The sequence below is a fragment of the Lepus europaeus genome, unplaced genomic scaffold (assembly GCF_033115175.1).
Source record: "Lepus europaeus isolate LE1 unplaced genomic scaffold, mLepTim1.pri SCAFFOLD_3_1, whole genome shotgun sequence".
Lineage (NCBI taxonomy): Eukaryota > Metazoa > Chordata > Mammalia > Lagomorpha > Leporidae > Lepus > Lepus europaeus.
In genome coordinates this window covers 5427968-5448707 of record NW_026909276.1, presented here as the reverse complement: position 1 = coordinate 5448707, position 20740 = coordinate 5427968, and positions in this window count along the sequence as shown.

The window sequence follows — 20740 nt, the reverse complement described above, 5'->3', positions numbered from 1 at the left end:
ACCACAGGCAGAGGATTAATCAAGTGGGCCATGGCACAGGCCCCATGCCACCACTATGATTTTAAAATGAATTGTGACATCTTGTCTGGCGCCGCGGCTCACTAGGCTAATCCTCTGCCTTGCGGCGCCAGCACACCGGGTTCTAGTCCCGGTCGGGGCACCGATCCTGTCCCGGTTGCCCCTCTTCCAGTCCAGCTCTCTGCTGTGGCCAGGGAGTGCAGTGGAGGATGGTCCAAGTGCTTGGGCCCTGCACCCCATGGGAGACCAAGAGAAGCACCTGGCTCCTGCCTTTGGATCAGCACGGTGCGCTGGTCACAGTGCGTTGGCTGCGGTGGCCATTGGAGGGTGAACCAACGGCAACGGAAGACCTTTCTCTCTGTCTCCCTCTCACTATCCACTCTGCATGTTAAAAAAGAAAAAAATAAAAAAAGATGAATTGTGACATCTTAACAATAATTGTTATCTCGAAGTATATAGTGAGGTCATAAAATCCATTGTGATATCATAAAGCTACCATTGTTATGTTACAATAATTTATAATGTAAGTATCCTTTTGATGCCATAACTTTTTGGAATGCAACAAATAACCATTATGAAATAATAAGTCTGACACTGTAATGTCATAATTTTGATGCTATAAAAACCATGGTGAAGTCAAAATCTATTGTGATAAAAAAATCATGATAACTTTAAAATTAATTGTGAAGTCATCAAAACCATTAGTGTATCATTAACCTACCAGTTGTAATAGATTTGGATGTCATAATAAATTATGATTTCATAAAACACAATTATTATATTATATTCTGATGTGATGTCATTAATCCCACTGTAATTTCATAAAACAATAGTATGACATAAATAAAGCTACCATTCTTATTTATTAATAAATTATTAGGTTGAAAACTCCTTGTGATACCTTATCTGGGGATGTGATAAACCACAATTCTTATATCATTAAACTATCATTGTGATGCCATAATCAATTGTGAAATCATAAATAACACTGTGACATTATAACCATGACATTATGAAGTCACAATCAATTGTGATGCCATAAGGCACTATTATGATGCCAAAAACTGTGACAATGTCTGCTATTGTGATGTCATAATCAACAGAGAATTTGTAAAATCCATTGTGGTGTCATAAATCTACCATTGTGATGTAATATTGAATCATGATCATGAGCAACTATTGTTGTGTCATGATGATCATTATGATGCTATAAAACTACCATTGTGTTCTCATAATAAATTGTGAAAACATTGAACTGGGGCATCAAAACTTACCATTGTGGCATTATAATTGATTGTGAAGTTATGAACCTCCATGCAATATGAAAATCAATAATGATGTCAAAAAATTATTATATCAAAAACCAATATTGTGCTGTCATGAGCATTCTGATGTCATATTAAATTTTCATGTCAGTAACCAATATTATCATATTGTAGTCAATTTTAATGTTGTAAAATGATAAGAATGATTGTGAATTATAAATATATAGTTGTGACATGTAAAATCATTGTGATTTTACAAAATTACTGTTGTTATGATATAATCAATTGGGACATTGTCAAAACCCTGGTGATATCATTATAAACCAAGAGTTAACAAACCATTATTGTCAGATCATAAACCAATAACTGATGTCATAATCTATTGTCAAGTCATAAAAACCTTTCTGACATCACAATTCAAATGTGGCATCATAATAGATTGAGATGTTATAGGCTACCAGTGAGATGCTATAATCAACAGTGATATCATACAAACATTATACAAAAACAATATATAAAAAAGATCAGTTTTGTGATGTCATAAAAACAATGTACTGCAAAAAACTTACCATTTTTATGTCATAATAAAATGTGATATCATAAAATACTCATGATGACATAAACCAATCATATTGGTGTCACAAACCTATCATTGTTATATTATGATCAATTGTGATGTCATAAATGACCTTGGGGATGTCATAATGACCACTGTGACATCATAAACCGTCATTGTTGTATTATGATCAATTGTGAAGTCATTGAAATAATTGGGACTTAATAAATTACAATTGTATCATAATTCATTTTAAACCCATAAATTAATAATTATTATTTCATATTTAAGTGCGAATTCATAAAAAGCATTGTGATGTTATAAACCTATAATTATGATGTCATAGTCAATTACTATATCATAAACCATTATTGTTTTGGCATAATAAAATGTGATGTAAGCCATAATACTGATGTCATAATCAATTCTGATATTATGAAAATCTTTTTGATGCCTTGCACTAATATTGTGCTGCCATAAATATATAATTGTGATGCCATAGACCAAACATTGTATATTCATGATGAAAATATATGTGTATTCATGATTCCAAAAATGACCACTGTATGGACATGAAATTTCATTGTGGTGTCATCATCAATTCAAAAATGATGAATCAATACTTTTATATCATAAGCCTCCATGTGATTCATAAAGCTACCAATATGATGCTATAATCAAATATGATATAACAAGCCATTTTAAAGTCAACAATTATTATGAAATAAAAAGTAATTTTATAAATGACATAAAGCTATCATTGTTATGTCAATTAATTATGATTTCATAAAAATCTTTGTAATTTCTCAATTAACTAGGGTTGATAACCCACCATTGTTATATCATATACCTATCATTGTGATGTCATAATTAATAAAAAATAACCAATGGGATGTCATACAGATAAAGTCATAATCAGTTTGTGGTACCATAAACTGTCATTGTGATATCATAAGCAATTCTTATGCCATATAAACTATTGTGATGTTGTACCAATTGTTATGCCATAAACCACCATTATCATGTTACAACCAATTGTGTTGTCATAAAATATATTGTGATGCTATAAAACAATAATGTGATGATATAACATATCATTGTGTTTCCAGGAAGCAACCATTGTTATGTCATAATCAATTGTGGTATTATAAACATCCCTGTGATGGCATAATCAATTGGGGTATGTCAAATGATCATTGTTATGTCATAAATCTACCATATTATTTCATAATTTATGTAATGAAAATATTGTTTTTTCATAAATCAATATTGTGATGCAATAAAACAACAATTGTCATATCACAAACCAACCATTGTTATGTCATAATCAAGCATTATGCCATAAATACCACTGTGACATCATAAACCTAACACTGTGATGTCACAATTTTGATTCCATAAATCACCATTGTGATTTTATAATCAGGTGTTGTGTCATAATCAATTTTGATGTTATAAAATCACTGTGATGACATACACCAATATTGTGATTTCTACTGTGATAAAGAGAAAATGTGATTTCACAAACCAGGTATTGTGTTGTTATTATTGATTGAATTTTTAAGCCATAAAAGACATTGTGGCATTACAAATCTACCATTGTGATGTAGTATTCAATTGCAATATCATAAGTCATCATTATGATGTTATAAACTGCTATTGTGATGGCATGAACTATTATTATGTTATAATCAACAATATCAGAGGAATCATTGTGAAATCAAAATCTATTGTGATGCTATAAAGCACTGTGATGTCCTAAGCTACCATTTTTGTCCCATAATCAATTGTGATGTCATAAAAACCATGGTGATGTAATATTAGATCAGAATTGATAAACTACCATTGTGATATGATAAACCTCAGTATTTTAATGTTACCATGGGATTAATGTTACTTTTTTGGGCAATTTATATATGAGTGTGAACTTTAAGGAACATAACAACAGCAATGCTCCAGAAAACTTGAATGTAAATGATATTTAAAATAACATCCAATTTTGAAGACGTTGATGGGTTTCTGGGTCTTTTAATGGACACTTATTGCAAATCTTTTCAAAGAATGAACATCAATTTGAAATATAAGAAATACTATCTCTTTTGTCTCCCAAATAAGTTTTTTTAACTTAAAGTTATGCTAAAACAAGATATCCTAGTGTATATCTGAGGGTATTCTAGGAAGGAGTGTGTCTATGTGAACTCCCAAAGTAAGTAGGCAACATGTCTCTGCATTCCCAGACACTGCAGCCCAAGATTACCGGAGTTATAAGGTTCAAACTGACTAGCAAGTGTATTTCTGGACTTTATGCTAGTAACACTCAGAATGCTTGGGATGAGGTTCTGAAATCTGCTAACTGGACAATTTCTGTGGATGAATCCTAAGCACACTAAAGCTTGGGAGTCACTATCCTTAAAGACTATGGATAATTGGCTGATAATTATCCAACTAAGTAAAGACACTCTTTATGTCATTTAGAAATGAGTGTACTTGTGGCATGAATGTTAACATTTGTCTATGTTACTGACTGAAACGGGAGTGAGTTGAGTTACATAGTTTAACTTCATCTGTCAAGGACACAGTAATCTTGTGATTGAATCATGTAATAGCATGCAAATATTGACAAACCATGGCCTCAAGAAGCAATTCAACATGTAATGGCTACAGCACAACACATTTTTTAGTTTTAAAGTTTTATTTGCATGATTAATATCACTTCATTACTCTAAGACAATCAACAAAATAATAAATCAAGCCATGATTTTTAGTATTTGCCAATTCCCTGGTGTGAATATGGCTCCTGTGACCAATTTCAAACTACCAGAATAGAAAGATGGGAAGAGAAATGGGATAAAACCTTACTCTATGGTATTTCCAGAAAAGAAACACAAGGAACAATCCACACACCTTGTGAGAATGGGCCAATCATCTGCTCTCTGACATTAGTATGAGAGAGCTTAGCACAGCAGAGATTGCATTTTATTTTTCCAGGGTTGATTCCTGTAGCTTAGAAGCTACCTTGTTAAACAAGAACAGATTTCATGTACCTTTCTGTAAAGTCAGCTATGGAAATATGTGTACTCTAAGTTACTGTCTTAACAAAATGTTCACACTCTCAAAACTTAGCTCAAAATGTAATGTAGGCCGGCGCTGTGGCTCAGTAGGCTAATCCTCCACCTTGCGGCGCTGGCACACCGGGTTCTAGTCCCAGTCGGGGCACCGATCCTGTCCCGGTTGCCCCTCTTCCAGGCCAGCTCTCTGCTGTGGCCAGGGAGTGAAGTGGAGGATGGCCCAAGTTCTTGGGCCCTGCACCCCATGGGAGACCAGGAGAAGCACCTGGCTCCTGCCATCCGAACAGCGCGGTGCGCCGGCCGCAGCACGCCTACCGCGGCGGCCATTGGAGGGTGAACCAACGGCAAAGGAAGACCTTTCTCTCTGTCTCTCTCACTGTCTACTCTGCCTGTCAAAAATTTAAAAAACATGTAATGTAAAACATTCTTAGGCTCAAACATCTAGAGTCCATGATTAAGTTCTCAGAAGTAATATGGCCCTCACAGCATGTTCTCTATTGTGTTCAAATTAATGTATGACATTGATAATGGCATATAATTGAATGCTACAGCAGGAAGAAATCTCAGAAAGGAGCTAATCTCAGCTTTTTTTATCTTTCAAATGAAGTTACTAACATCCAGGGAGATTCATTTGCATACAACAGAGAAGCAAAGCTGGTACACAAACCCAGATTTTTATTCAAAGGATTAAGTGCTAAGCTTTCCTCCAAACTGTATTAGAGTGAGAGAACTGTGACAAGTTCATCCCATCTTTCTCAGTTTGGTGATAAATAGATACACTCAGCTACACTTTTGGGGAGAGGCTCAATCATGCATGGAAAAGGACTAGCATTCATATTCACATCACTTATGTTTCTATTTTATTACACTGTTCACCACACTTCTTTTAATGGCCAGACTTGTTGCTTCCATGAGTAATCAATTACAAGTTATGAACAGTTTACCTTGGCAAGTCTTTTTTAACCAATAAACTCTCAGTGAAAATTTAGAGAGGAGAATATACTTTATGGCTTGATCTGATAGTGAAATATCTTGGATACTTGTGAACTACTAAAGTCAGAAAATCCCCTTGATTGGTTGTTGGCAAATCTCAGTGCGTTGCTAAACATATCCTTTGAGAATACTGTTTTCTATCTACTCAAATGATACATCTGAAACATCATATTTTCTCTTTATTTTGAAGATAGTATCAGCCTATAATCTCTTCTCTGAAATTCTTAAGACAGTGATTCTGGTATTCAGATTGTTTCAGTTTTAGAAAGGTAGTAAATATTATGTCTCTCCCCAAGTGGAAACATAGTTAATTTTCCATAGCCAAGCACATTGACCTTTTGCAGCAAAGCCTAAATATTCACATGGAATGGGGTCAAAAGGACTACATGAATAGGACTCCTGTGACCAATTCCAAACTACCAGAAAGGAAAGATGGGAAGAGAAATGGGATAAAACCTTACTCTATGGTATTTCCAGAAAAGAAACACAAGGAACAATCCACACACCTTGTGAGAATGGGCCAATCATCTGCTCTCTGACATTAGTATGAGAGAGCCTAGCACAGCAGAGATTGCATTTTATTTTTCTAGGGCTTAACTGTCTAAAAAAACTGTCAAAATCTATTGTCAATCAATTGTCTTAATCAATCACAATTAATTAAGACATAACAATGATAGCTTTGTCATTTATAAAATTACTTTTTATTTCATAATAATTGTTGACTTTAAAATGGTTTCAGTTATATCACATTTGATTATAACATCAGATTTGTAGCTTTATGAATCACATGGAGGCTCAGGTCAGGTCATTTGGGGTGGAATTTAATCACTAAAAGTTATTTGACAAACCAGATTTTCAGGGCTTTAAATGTTTATTTGTTTTCATTTTATGAGAGAGAGAGAGAGAGAGAGACAGAGAGAGAGAGACAGAGAGAGACAGAGAGAGAGAGATCTACAGAGATCTTTTATCTTCTACTTTACTCTCTGGCTGCTTGGCAGATGGAAATGGGCTGGGATAAGCTGAAGCCAGGAACTAGGAACTCAATCCGAGTCTCATGTATAGTAGGCAAGAGCCAAACACTTAAGCCATCAGATACAGCATGTTAGAAGGAAGCTGAAACTGAAGGCAGGACTTGAGCTCAGAAATTCCACAAAGGAGATGTGGTTTCCCAAGTGACATGTTAACCACTGTGCCAAAGGCCCACACTCTCAGGGTCTTTAGATTTAAACAGCATGGACAAGGGATTATGGGCCTATAACAACACTATCAGCATGTTCTTCCTTAATCTTTGTATTCAAATGAATGTAGTCATAATGTCTTCTTGATCCATGTCCAACTTTAATTGTTACACTGATATGATTAAATTCAGTCTAGGCATATTAACTGAAGAAGTCATTTGTTTTTTTGTTCTGATATGGCCTTAATGCTGGTATATTGCTTAGAAAATTTTTGAAGTAGCATTTTTCTGACATACCTTTGTCTTTATATGTTTAACCTGATGCTCTTACCACTGCTACATTATTCTCTTATTCAAATCTCATTATCATATTTTGAATCTAGAAAAGAAGAGACAATCTATAATACAGGCAATTACATTCATAGAGGAAGGTACAGAAATAAGAATGTTTATGAAGGATTGAAATAGAGAGTTTCTTAGTGGTGGGGTTATGAATGCCTTATTTTTTTCTACTTATTTGCATTTTCCATTTTCCTAATGTAGACACATTATTTTATTACCTTATTACTAAAATAATAAAAGATTTAGAACAGAAAAGAATAGTTTCTTCACTTTAAAATACTTTATTTCACCATATCATAAATAATGAGTACTCGCAATTCACTTCGGTGGTTTTTCTTAAGTTTACTAACTGGAAAAATTTATTTTTATTATTAGCAGTCAAATAAGTTTAACTCAAAAAAGCAAATTCTTAAATTTTAGTTTTAATTAATTTATCTCACACTTGTAAAAGGTACACATTTTCATTTTGTTCTTTAATTTTAAAATTTGTATAATGTTAAGTAGAATATTAGTTTATATATGGACAAAATAAAATATAGATGCTGAGAAGGGTAATAATAAACAGATCAGTAATGGCAAAGTAGTGGGTAGACAGGAAAGGACTAAAAATGCACATGGAGCCAGAGTTGCAGTGAAATGTCTCTTCTATATTTCTCTATAACTAGGCCTTCCAAATAAATTGTAAGAATATAAGAATCTAAAAAAAGAGAAAGATGAACAAATTTGAGTCATTGGAAGACTAACATCTGATCATTGTATTATAAATCTCCCCATTGTCAAAACTTAAATGAGCTGTTTAAGTTGCTTGTATTTACGTTTTTTTCCCTTTTCACACCTTCCTGTGAAAATTTGAGAAAATTTGTTTAGGTATTTCATTTGAAATGTCCTTCTCCTTCAGTTTTAAATGTCCTGCTTTTTGGATCTCCCAGATAAGAGAAACCTAGAACTAAAACATCAAATTTTATATTATTATGAAATTATACATTACTCTGTATTTCTACTATTTCTTATGAATATTATTCACTGAAATACAGTGAAAGACTGTGTAGATACAGCACCTTAGATATTATATGAGAGTTCTCAGACCCATTAATAGAGAGTCATACTCATTAATGCTAGGAAAAACATAATTTAATATTGTCATTAAAGTTAGCTTTTAAAATACCATTGCATATATGTGATGGCAAACTGTTGAAATCTTTACTTAATATATACTAAACTGCTCTTCTGTATATAAAGAGAATTTAAAATGAATCTTGATGTGAATGGAAGGGGAGAGGGAGCAGGAAAGGTGGGAGGGAAGTTATGGGATGGGGAAGCCATTGTAATCCATAAGCTGTACTTTGGAAATTTATATTCATTAAATAAAAGTAAAAAAAAAATACCATTGCATAGGCCGGTGCTGTGGCTCAATAGGCTAATCCTCTGCCTTGCGGTGCTGACACACCGGGTTCTAGTCCCGGTCGGGGCACCGGATTCTGTCCCGGTTCCCCTCTTCCAGGCCAGCTCTCTGCTATGGCCCAGGAGTGCAGTGGAGGATGGCCCAAATGCTTGGGCCCTGTACCCCATGGTAGACCAGGAGAAGCACCTGGCTCCTGCCTTCAGATCAGCGCAGTGTGCTGGCCGCGCCAGCCGTGCCGGCCATTGGAGGGTGGACCAATGGCAAAGGAAGACCTTTCTCTCTGTCTCTCTCTCTCACTATCCACTCTGCCTGTCAAAAAAAAAAATACCATTGCATATTGTTCAAATTAGTTCTTGTAAAATCCAATCTATAAGAATAGAGTAAAAGCATTCCATATTGTGTTTATGTTGTAATTGTTAAATTTCTACCCAGTTTTCTTATGCAGTCAGAATTTGAAACATAATCTTATGTGTCATCAAATTAATGTTAATATAAGCATGAATTAAACTAACATTTTCCTGATTTCTCTTTGTTATTTACATATAGTTTTGTTAGAAGAATACAAGTAACATAAGGGAAATAAACTGGAGTAATTTTACCACAGCACGATTTTGAAAAGCCCAGAACTTATTCCGATAGCGTCATAGTCAAAGTGGAAGTTCTCTCCTCCCTTCAGAGAAAGGTACCTCCTTCTTTGATGGCCCCGTTCTTTCCACTGGGATCTCACTCACAGAGATCTTTCATTTAGGTCTTCTTTTTTTTTTTTTCTTTTCCATGGTATCTTGGCTTTCCATGCCTACAATACTCTCATGGGCTCTTCAGCCAGATCCGAATGCCTTAAGGGCTGATTCTGAGGCCAGAGTATTGTTTAGGACATCTGCCATTCTATGAGTCTGCTGTGTCTCCCGCTTCCCATGCTGGATCCTTCTCTCCTTTTTTGATTCTATCAGTTAGTATTAGCAGACGCTTGTCTTGTTTGTGTGATCCCTTTGACTCTTCGACCTATCAGAGCCATCGAATGTGAACTGAAATTGATCACTTGGACTAGTGAGATGGCATTGGTACATGCCACCTTGATGGGATTGTATTGGAATCCGCTGGCACATTTCTAACTCCACCATTTGGTCAAAGTCAGGAAACTCTAAAGGCTTCCATAGTCCTGGCAACTCACGACTAGAGCCTAGGGAGATTACTGACGCCATGAGCAGGAGTGTCAAATTGTTAAGTCAGCAACAGGAGTCACTGTGGACTTACATCCCATGTGGGATCTGTCCTTAATGTGTTGTCTAATGTGCAGTGATGCTATAACTAGTACTGAAACAGTATTTTTACACTTTGTGTCTCTGTGTGTGTACAAACTGATGAGATCTTTACTAATTATATACTGAATCGATCTTCTGTATATAAAGATAATTGGAAATGAAAAAAAAAACCTGGTGTTAAATTGGAAATGGCATAGAAAATTAATTAATTTTTTTTAAAAAATATTATGTAGGATCTCTGTCTTTAATGTGCTGTACACTGTTATGTAATGCTATAACTAGTACTCCAACAGTATTTTTTTCATTTTGTGTTGCTATATGGGGGCAAACTGTTGAAATCGTTACCTAATATATACTAAACTGATCTTCTGTGTATAGACAAGTGAAAATGAATCTTGATGTGATTGGAAGGGGAGAGGGAGTGGGAAAGGGGAGGGTTGTGGGTGGGAGGGAAGTTATGGGAGGGGGGAAGGCATTGTAACCCATAAGCTGTACTTTGGAAATTTATATTCATTAAATAAAAGTTTAATAAATGAAAAAAAAGAAAGCCCAGAACTATCATATTAAGAAGTCATGTAGAGGTACTCTATATTTGTATTCTCAATCCTCTGTAATCTTTTCTTGTTCTCTTAGTTTTCTAGTAGAATTTTCTAATAAACCCACAACTGTAATGTTCAAATTTCTCAATATATCAAGCTCATCTTTCCAAATTTTGTGGATGTTGACTGATTTTTGGTCATTCCTTTGGTATACAAATGGATATGTATAGACTTTCAAATTACCATATCTTAGACAAGTCTTTTTTAAAGATTTATTTATTTATTTGGAAGAATTAAACAGAGAAAGAAGGAGTGGCAGAGAGAGAGAGAGAGAGAGAGAGAGAGAGGTATTCCATCTACTGGTTCACACCTCAGATGGTTACAATGGCTGGAGCTGTACTGATTCGAAGCCAGGAGCCAGGATATTCTGGGGATTCCCACTCAGTTGCAGTTACCCAAGGACCTGGGCCAGCTTCTACTGCTTTCCCAGTCCATAGCAGAGAGCTGGATTGGAAGTGGAGCAGCTGGGTCTCCAACTGGCACCCATATGGGGTGCTGGCACTGCAGGTGACAGCTTTACCTGCTATTCCACAGCGCCGGCCCCAGACAAGTCTTAATATAGAAGGTCATACTGTCTGGATCATAAACTAAAACTGTTACAATAATAGTTTTCAATTATTATAATAATTTATATTTTATAAATTATATATTTATAAATTAGACTTATAAATTATATATAACTATAAATATATTTATAAATATACATAATTTATATTTTATAATAATATAAATCTGAGTCAATTATATATACCCTTTCATCTGAAAAGTAGTCCCACATCATCCCTTTCTTCCCACACTACTGATAAATGGCTTATTGTATATTACATATCTTATATTTATCATTTACCAAGGTAAGTTAAACTAATATCTCTCCTGTGCATTTTCATTTTTTGGTATTGCTTTGATTGGCTCAGGAATTTGTACTGCATAATTCATTTTTAAATGACAGCTTTGTTTCATAAGAATTAAAATTATTAATGAATACATAGTTTTTAAATAATAAAGTTTGTATCTGCTTTACATTTAGGTATGCTTCAAGATAGTGTCTATGTTTTAGACATGAGCTTGAATACTTTTAATGAATATAGAACTTTAAAAATGTATCAAATGAGATGACTTTTCTTTAATAAACCAATATCTTCATAATATACTTTAAAAATTATTTATTTAGCTGAAAGGTGGAGTTACAGAGAGGCAGAGGCAGAGAGAGATCTTCCATACACTGGTTCACTCCCCAAATTGCCACAATGGCTGAAGCTGGACAGACTGAAACATGGAGCCAGGAGCTTTTCTCAGGTCTCACACATGGGTGCAGGGGCCCAAAGCCTGGGCCAATTTCTATTGCTTTTGAGGCCATAGCAAAGTGTTGACTTGGAAGTGGAGCAGCCAAGTCTTGAACAGGAGCCTATATGAGATGCCGACATGGCAGATGACAGCTTTACCTGCTATGCCACAGTGCTGGTCCCCATAATACACTTTTTAAGCATGAGACAATCATTAAAAATTTATATGAATAGTCATGACCTTAATGAAACAATTGTCCCCATGTAATAAGAGGATAATTCTAGATCCATGCTAGCTTCTAATAGAAAATAAGGCAATGAGACAGAAAACAGATATATAACAAAATTTTTCCTTTATGAGCAAAATTATGTCAGATTTTTAAGGATAAGTGAATAAAAGCCATGAGATAGAAGTGAAAATTTAAAAATCATTCCATAATTAAAATCTCTTTATTATCTGGTATCCACAAACCTTATATATAGGGTTCACAATTATTACCCAACATTGTGATCTCAGAATCCTTCAAGTTATGTCCATGCTAAATGTTATTTGCATGTTTACTGTAATTCTCTTAAAAATGCCCAGTGGGGTTTTTCACAGATATGACTTCTTAACACCACTAACTCTATTGTTTAATGGTAATTTTTCTATGGCTACTGAAATGTTTGTTTTTAACTTTTTCAGTTCTAATATTAACAAAATATAAATAAAATAACTCACTTAAACAAACTCATTGGTATCTGCAATAGTTATTTATAGGATAAAAGTATCTTTTTACACATATTTATTTATTTATTTATTTGACACAGTTATAGAGAGACAGAGACAGAGGGAGAGAGAAATTTTCCATCCACTGGTTCACTAAACAAATGGCCACAACAGAGATCTGGGCAGATCTGAAGCCAGGAACCAGGAACATCTTCTGGGTTTCCCATGCAGGTGCAGGGGCCCAAACACTTGGGCCATCTTTTGCTGTTTTCTCCATGATAGCAGAGAACTGGATGGGAAATGGAGCAGCTGAGACTCAAACAACAGCCATAATGGATGTTGGTATTGCAGGCATTGGCTTTACCTGCTATGCCCCAACACTGGCCCTGGGATAAAAAGGATCTTAAAGACCAAAGTTTCAGGGTCATTGTTTTTAAAACAGTCTAGAGCGTGTCCCACATGAGTGTGTGAAGTGTGTATCATAGCTCCCTCCTAGAAAGCAGAGGGAGTCTGAGCATGAGATGTAGCCATCAGCCAGAGCCAGGATGAGCTGAGTCACTGATTCTCAAGGAATATTCCAGTATCTGAGAGCTACAAAAAAAAAAAACTCATTGTAATAGCAGGTACCTTGCATTTTTTTCATAATAATTATCATGAAGAATGTCCTATATATGCAAAACTGCCTTGGGATTTTTTATGTCATTGTATTATGGCATTTTTATAATGAATATTATATGGAGAACTAAATAGAATAATTCTTCTGAGCTTGAAGGAATATAACCTACTTCTAGTAGTTTAGTTTTGGGGTTCAAATACATGTTCAGTCTCTTTAATTTGAAAAATAATTAAAGAGCATAGACACTTGTTGGCATTCATATTTTCAGCTTCTCTCAGTAACTAAGGACATAGTTAATCATAGCCAGTAGGAAAAAAATTACTCCTCACATAATCCCATCAGTATTTGTTGACTTCAATTCAAAGAAGCCAAGATTCATTCTCTGTTCTTAGCTCTAAAAATGTTTTCTATGCAAACAGAGCACAATAGAGAAAAATAGGGCTTCATCTCATCCATCATGTCATCACATAGTTGTAAATTGTACAATTTTTAAATGTTTAAATTATATTTCTTCTAGTAACAAAGATTTTTCAGTCCCAAGTTATATTTGAAATAGCCCCTTTTAAAATATATTATTCCTTTTTATTTTTTATATTTAAAAATTTTAAAGTGAAAAAAATTTCATGTACCTTATATATACAGACAAAGGAGCATATTAATACTTCTCACCCTAATCTCCCTCCTCCTCATTTTTCTACCCTCCCTCTTCCTCCCTTTCTTATTCTTTATTTTCATTATTATGATGATCTACTTTCCATTTAATACTGCTAAGAGTAAATTTACATTATTAAGAATTCAATAAATAGTAAGAAGAAAAACATAAAATGTACTATTTCTGATATACTATTTTTAGATAAATACCACAATATTACTGTCTTCAACTATTTTCACTTTTCATAATATATATGAAAAATTATGCTATGAAATACTTATATTTCATCTCTTTCCTTAGTTTCCAGGGATTATTTTCTCATCTCATTACATTTTATCTCTGATCCAGCTCTATGCTGAAGCCTGGCAAAGCAGTAGAAGATGGCCCAAGTCCTTGGGCCCCTGCACCTAGGTGGGAGATCAGAACTAGCTCATGGACCCTAGCTTCAGATTGGCCCAGTTTTGGCCACTGCAGCTATTTAGAGAGTGAACAAGCTGATGGAAGACCTTTCTCTCTCTCTCTCTCTCTCTCTCTCTCTCTCTCTCTCTCTCTCTGTATGTCTTTCTCTCTGCCTCTGCCTCTCTGTAACTCTGCCTTTCAAATAAACAAATATTTCTGAAAATATTGTTAGAAAACTCAAAATAAGCATATAAGCACATAATTTTCTACTTAAGAGATTCTTACTACACACAGGTTTATTTCTTCCCTCTCTTTTTGATTTAACTAACTTTACTGTTCTAATTGTCCCCATTATTTGTCATAGCCACAGACATAAATCAAATTCTTTCTGAGAAATGTTCTGTTTTTCATGTGAAATAATTATTATAATCACTGTTAACATATGGTATGTAGTGGACATTCCTCATCCTCACCTTACTTGAATTCTCAATCATATAAGTCACTCTTAAACACTTGATTCTTTATGAAGCTCTTTTTTTCTTTAGCTTCTTTTAAAAGATTAATTAATTAATTAATTAATTTGAAGGGCTGAGTTACAGAGAGGGAGAGGCAGAAGCAGAGAGAGAGAGAGAGGAGAGAGAGAGAGAGAGATAAAGTCTTCTTTCCATTTGTTCACTCCCTAAATGACCAGAAAAGCCAGAGCTGGGTCAGTCCAAAGCCACAAGACAGGAGATTCCTCAGAGTCTCCCATATGGGTGCAGGGGCCCAAGAACTTGGGCCATATTCCACTGTTTTCCCAGGCCATAACAGAGAGCTAGTTCAGACATGGAGCAGCCTGGCCTTGAACCAATGCCCATATGGGATGCTTGCAATGCAGATGATGGCTTTACCTGTTATGTCACTGTGCTCCCCCCCTCTTTAGCTTCTTGACTCGATTCTTTGGTTGTTCTTTCTGGGTCTCTTTCTCAAGGTAATATTTTCCTCAAAAAATATTAACTTTGGGATTTCCTCAATGATGGAATGCAGATCCTATTCAACTCTTAGGCATTTGGTCCTATGGATTCAACTCTGTACATCAAAGACTTTCCAAAGTGCATGTATTATCCAACCTTATATTCAGATGCTTCTTTTAAATGTGATGCCTGAGGGTCACTCAGCCAACAGAAGTTTAAAAGTCTGTATTTTGAAGAAATGAGCAGAAATTTTGAATTTCCTGTACACACAAAAAAAATTCATTTTTTTCTCATGAACTCTTTGAGGTCTTCTTATATTTAAGGTAATTGAAACTTACAATGTTTGAACTGAACTCAAGTTGTTTTATCCTTACTCATTAATGCATTCCTAGTGAGCCGGCTTCACAAGCTAGAATCCCTAAATATTCACAACAGCCATAACTGAGTGGTTCAAAGCCAGGAGCCCGAATCTTGTTCTGGGTCTCCCACATGGGTGCAAGGGCCCAAGCACTTGGACCATCTTTCACTTTCCTAGGCCACACACAGACAGCTGGATCAGAAAAGGAACAGAAAGGATGTGAACCTGTGTCCATATGGGATGCCAGTGCTACAGGTGAAGGCTTAGCATTCTATGCCACAGCACCAGTCCCCAGAGATCTTTGAAATTATGACTACCATATTTATGGTAGCATAAGCTCTGGGAATCATTTAGAAATATATTTTTGAATCATTTGAGATGGTATTTCCAGTGATTGTCACTGAATATAACAAATATGTATTGTTCAGTAAATGGGCACTAAGTAATTTAAATTACCAATTTTAGATGTACAGAAAGAACTCATGTTTATAACAAGAATTTAAATTACAATGTAAATCCAAACAAAATGATAGCTTCTTGAAATTCTATGGTATTATCTATGCATAGTTATCTTTATAGTATTACAGTGAATCTATTCATAGAGACCAAATGTCAGTTGAGATAATTTCTACCATGCTTCTCATTTTTACTTTGTGTACACTTGGTTGTACACTAAAAAAAAGTTTGATAAGTCATAACAGAAATCCTATGACCCACAAACCTGACAATATTTGACTCCTTATAGAAAAAAATTTGCCAATTCTTGCTTTATTCCATCAACACAATAAAATGTTAATTTGTACAAATTAATCTATTATGTTACAGTCTACAGTGGTCATTAAGATGGTTAAAACTCACAACACTAAGCTTTGTGGGCTGCTAAGAAAGTGACTGTTGTATTAGTGCGCATACCCTACAACTGGACTTTGGAAAAGCAGAAGTCATTCTAATGTGCATGCATATACTAAACATACATTTTGGTAGCAATACCTTTCCTATCAGAAATTATGGCCCACAGACCATATAATTCCCATGAAATCACTTGATGTGTCCTACCTAGGCAACCACAGAAAGGCCTCACAATTAATAAATCTATAGCAAGCTAATTTTTCAGCTAATAAAATTGTTTGGCCTGTGATGCTATTATAAATATCCAAAAAACCCATGATAGGAAAAATTTTCCCCACCCATTACATGCTCAGAGTCTTTGAATGTTGCCAGAAACAAAAGCTTTCTTGGCATCAGGTCTTTTGAGACAACAGGTAGCTCAAAGTGACTTGGCAGCAGCCACACATTCAAATTCATTAAATTCTTATATTCTTCCCTGTAAAAGCATTCCTGCTTTGAGAATGACAACATTTAGGGCACAGAAACTAAAATCTTGGTGCCCATAACAACCAAAATGCCAAGTAGGAGTCATGATAAGCAATGATACTACTTCATTCATTCTTATTTCTTGAATATATGCCTTCTACAGAATAAGTTGCCAATACCTTGTAAGTCCATTAATTTCAAAGATATAGAGTGATCTACATGCCACCTTTGTCTCACAGCATCATGTCATCTAAAATCATATTAATGCCCTATCATGATGACAAATTCTGGATAGTGGCATATATGACAGAAACAGTGGATGTAAATATTTAGTCATTTGCCTCAGCTTATTTGAAATAAAATGCTATTTCTATGCCTAGGAAATTGGATATGTAATCTCATTGTATATATAATTCCATGTGTGGTGTCAAAACTCAGTAATTCCTTAAATAGTAGTGATGGCTGAAGACCTGCAGGGAGAAAAGCAAACTAGGACTTAAGATATGTTTATAGATTCCAAACAATTTTCTTAATTTTCAATCAATTACCTTAATGGTCACTTCATGAAATAGGGAAGCACAGTCAGTGTTTACCCCTATGGATGGCAGCTTGCAAAAACACCAGTGGCAACACTTGGATCAGCATTAGTGAGTGGTAGCCCATGCTAACAAGTTTATGTTTAATAAGTCTATGATCACTTTCCATTTTGGCCAGTATGGTCACTGTATTTGTGTATCCACTGTGTAATAAATGGGACTGGGCAGTGGCAGAGGCCTGTTGAAATCAATGGCTCATGTCATTCTGTCTATGTGGATACTTACTGGCTCTATGTCCATGGTTACTGTCTGGTTATTATTAGTTAGCAGTATAAAGATCACACATAATAGCCACTCTGATAGACACATTTGATGCCTCCTACTCAAAACTCCATGTTACACATCTTTAATTTTCATTCTTCTGATCAACCAGGTAAATTATTATGTCCTGTCTGTGAAATTATAATTATCAATGTTTTTGGCAGTATTTTTCTCCATGAAATAGATTATTATAATACTCAGAGCTTTGCTTATACCACTACCTTACAGGATCCTTAACATGGTACTACTGTTATCCACCTACTTTTTAAATTTTTTTTTTATTTGAAAAAGTTACAGAGAGAGGCAGAGACAGTGAGAGAGGTCTTCCATCTTATGGTTCACTCTCCAGATGGCTGCAACGGCCAGAGCTGCGCCAATCTGAAGCCAGGAACCAGGAGCTTCTGGGTCTCCCACATGGGTGCAGGGGCCCAAGGACTTGGACCATCTTCTACTGCTTTCCCAGGCCATAGCAGAGAAATGGATTGGAGGCAGAGCAGCTGGGACTAGAACCAGCACCCATATGGGATGCCAGCGCTTTAGGCCAGGACGTTAACCCACTGCACCAGAGTGCTGGCACCTATGCACCTACTTTCAACTGATATTAATATATTAAGCCAACCATCCATGAACAAGACACAATTATTTTTTTTGTTTTCTTTCTCTGACAGTCATATGGTAGAATCTATGCAACCACTATTGCTCAGAGGGAGGTGAGCCCCACTGTTAGTTTAAATATGCCTTCTGGGCCTGCAGATGCCTGAGCTTTGATTCATATTTCCATCTACTCTTCTTTAGAACTTAGTAGGACTGACAGACTATATATTTGGTCTCATAGTCACTTGATACAGCATAGTCAAATTCCCAGTCCTTACTAGAACCTAGGAGCACACCAAGAGCTAGTTTTCAAGTGGTATATATTTAGTTGCTATAGATAAAAAAAAGTTCTTTCTTGAGAACATGAATGTTTTTTGTGTTGTGATCCTATCAAGGCTAGCCATGAAACAAAAAAGAGTATATACTCACCAGGAATATCTCTGCTACCAGAGTATCTTCCTGTTTTTATAATCCAAGTTTTGGTTTTACAACCCACAGGTCAGAACTACTACAAAATTCTTTGCATGTTTGGGTCCAGCTTAAAGGTCAGCAGATCTTTTTTTTTTTTTTTTGGACAGGCACAGTGGACAGTGAGAGAGAGAGACAGAGAGAAAGGTCTCCCTTCTGTTGGTTCACCCCCCAAATGGCCACTATGGCTGGCACTGTGCTGATCCAAAGCCAGGAGCCAGGTGCTTCCTCTTGGTCTCCCATGTGGTTGCAGCGCCCAAACACTTGGGCCATCCTCCACTGCCTTTCTGGGCCACAGCAGAGAGCTGGACTGGAAGAAGAGCAACCGGGACAGAATCCAGTGCCCCAACTGGGACTAGATCCTGGGGTGCCAGAGCTGCAGGCAGATGATTAGCCTGGTGAGCCACAGCGCCGTCCATCAGATCTGTTTTTTTTTTATGAAGTAAAATAGTTTGAGAAGTGCAAAATATGCTGCCTTATGAATGCCTACCAACTGTCAGCCTTCTTCCTTGGTAGCAACTTAGGTACAGCCCAATATGCAGTCATTTTTATAAGAATGTTTCCCAGCCTATCCCAGGTCATTGGATTCTGGCATAAATACTTATATAAAATCCTTGAATCTTCATACAGCTTACTTCTCACAGTCTTAAATAAGATTTAATGAAACTTGCAATGTCTTGTTTAGATCCTGCTCATTTGGTGCAACTCACATGATGACAGTAATTGAGTGGAATGATTTGTTTTGTACACCAATTGGAAATGAAGATTTTCCCATTAGATAAAGAATGACCAACATTTTTGGTCTAAGTATAGTTGTATCATTTGACATGGAGAAGGACTTTTATTTATTTCAAGTTTACATTTGGTTTAAGGACATATTATGGATTTCGTATTGACAGAGAGTATTGTAATCAACAACTCAACTTAGTCAACTTAGTTGCACTATTTTGCTGAATCTGGCAAAACATTGTTATTGATGTTGCTCTGTAGATGTTTTGTAGCTATGATTAACATCTGCCATCTACTAGTAAGAGAGATTATGCTTGTTAATACAAATTCCAATATTAAGAACACAGAGTGATACAATAAATAGATAACAAAAATATAAAATTAAATGGAAGGGGAGAGGGAGCGGGAAAGGGGAGGGTTGCGGGTGGGAGGGAAGTAATGGGAGGGGGGAAGCCAATTGTAACCCATAAGCTGTTCTTTGGAAATTTATATTCATTAAATAAAAGTTTAATAATAATAAAAAATATAAAATTAAATTAGCAATATGCATATCTGCATGCTCTCAGAGAAATGGAATGTGGGCATAAATAGAAAGCTTATGGGCCCTTCTTTTAAGAATGAGTTTATGCAACTGACACTGTGGTGTAGTGGGTAAAGCCGCTGTCTGCAGTGCTGGCATCCCTTGTGGGTGCCAGTTCAAGTTCCAGCTGCTCTACTTTTGATCCAGCTCTCTGCTGTGGCCTGGCAAAGCAATAGAAGATGGTCCAAGTCCTTGGAACCCCATACCCATGTGGGAAGCCTGGAAGAAGCTCCTGTTTCCTGGCTTCCGAATGGCACAAATCTGGTCATTTTGGCCATCTACAGAGTGAACCAGTGGGTAGAAGACCTCTCACTCACTCTTTCTCTCTCTCTCTCTCTCTCTCTCTCTCTCTCTCTCCCTTTCTCTCTCTTCCTCTATGCCTTTCTGTAACTCTGTCTTTCAAATAAATAAATTAATCTTTTAATTAGTTTACTATTCATTTAATTAAATATTTGTACTCAGTATAATGTAAATAAGCTTTTAATAATGCATTCTAGGCTGTTGCTAGAACATTGCTGTTTTAGCCTCCTGTAGGAAAGGACCATC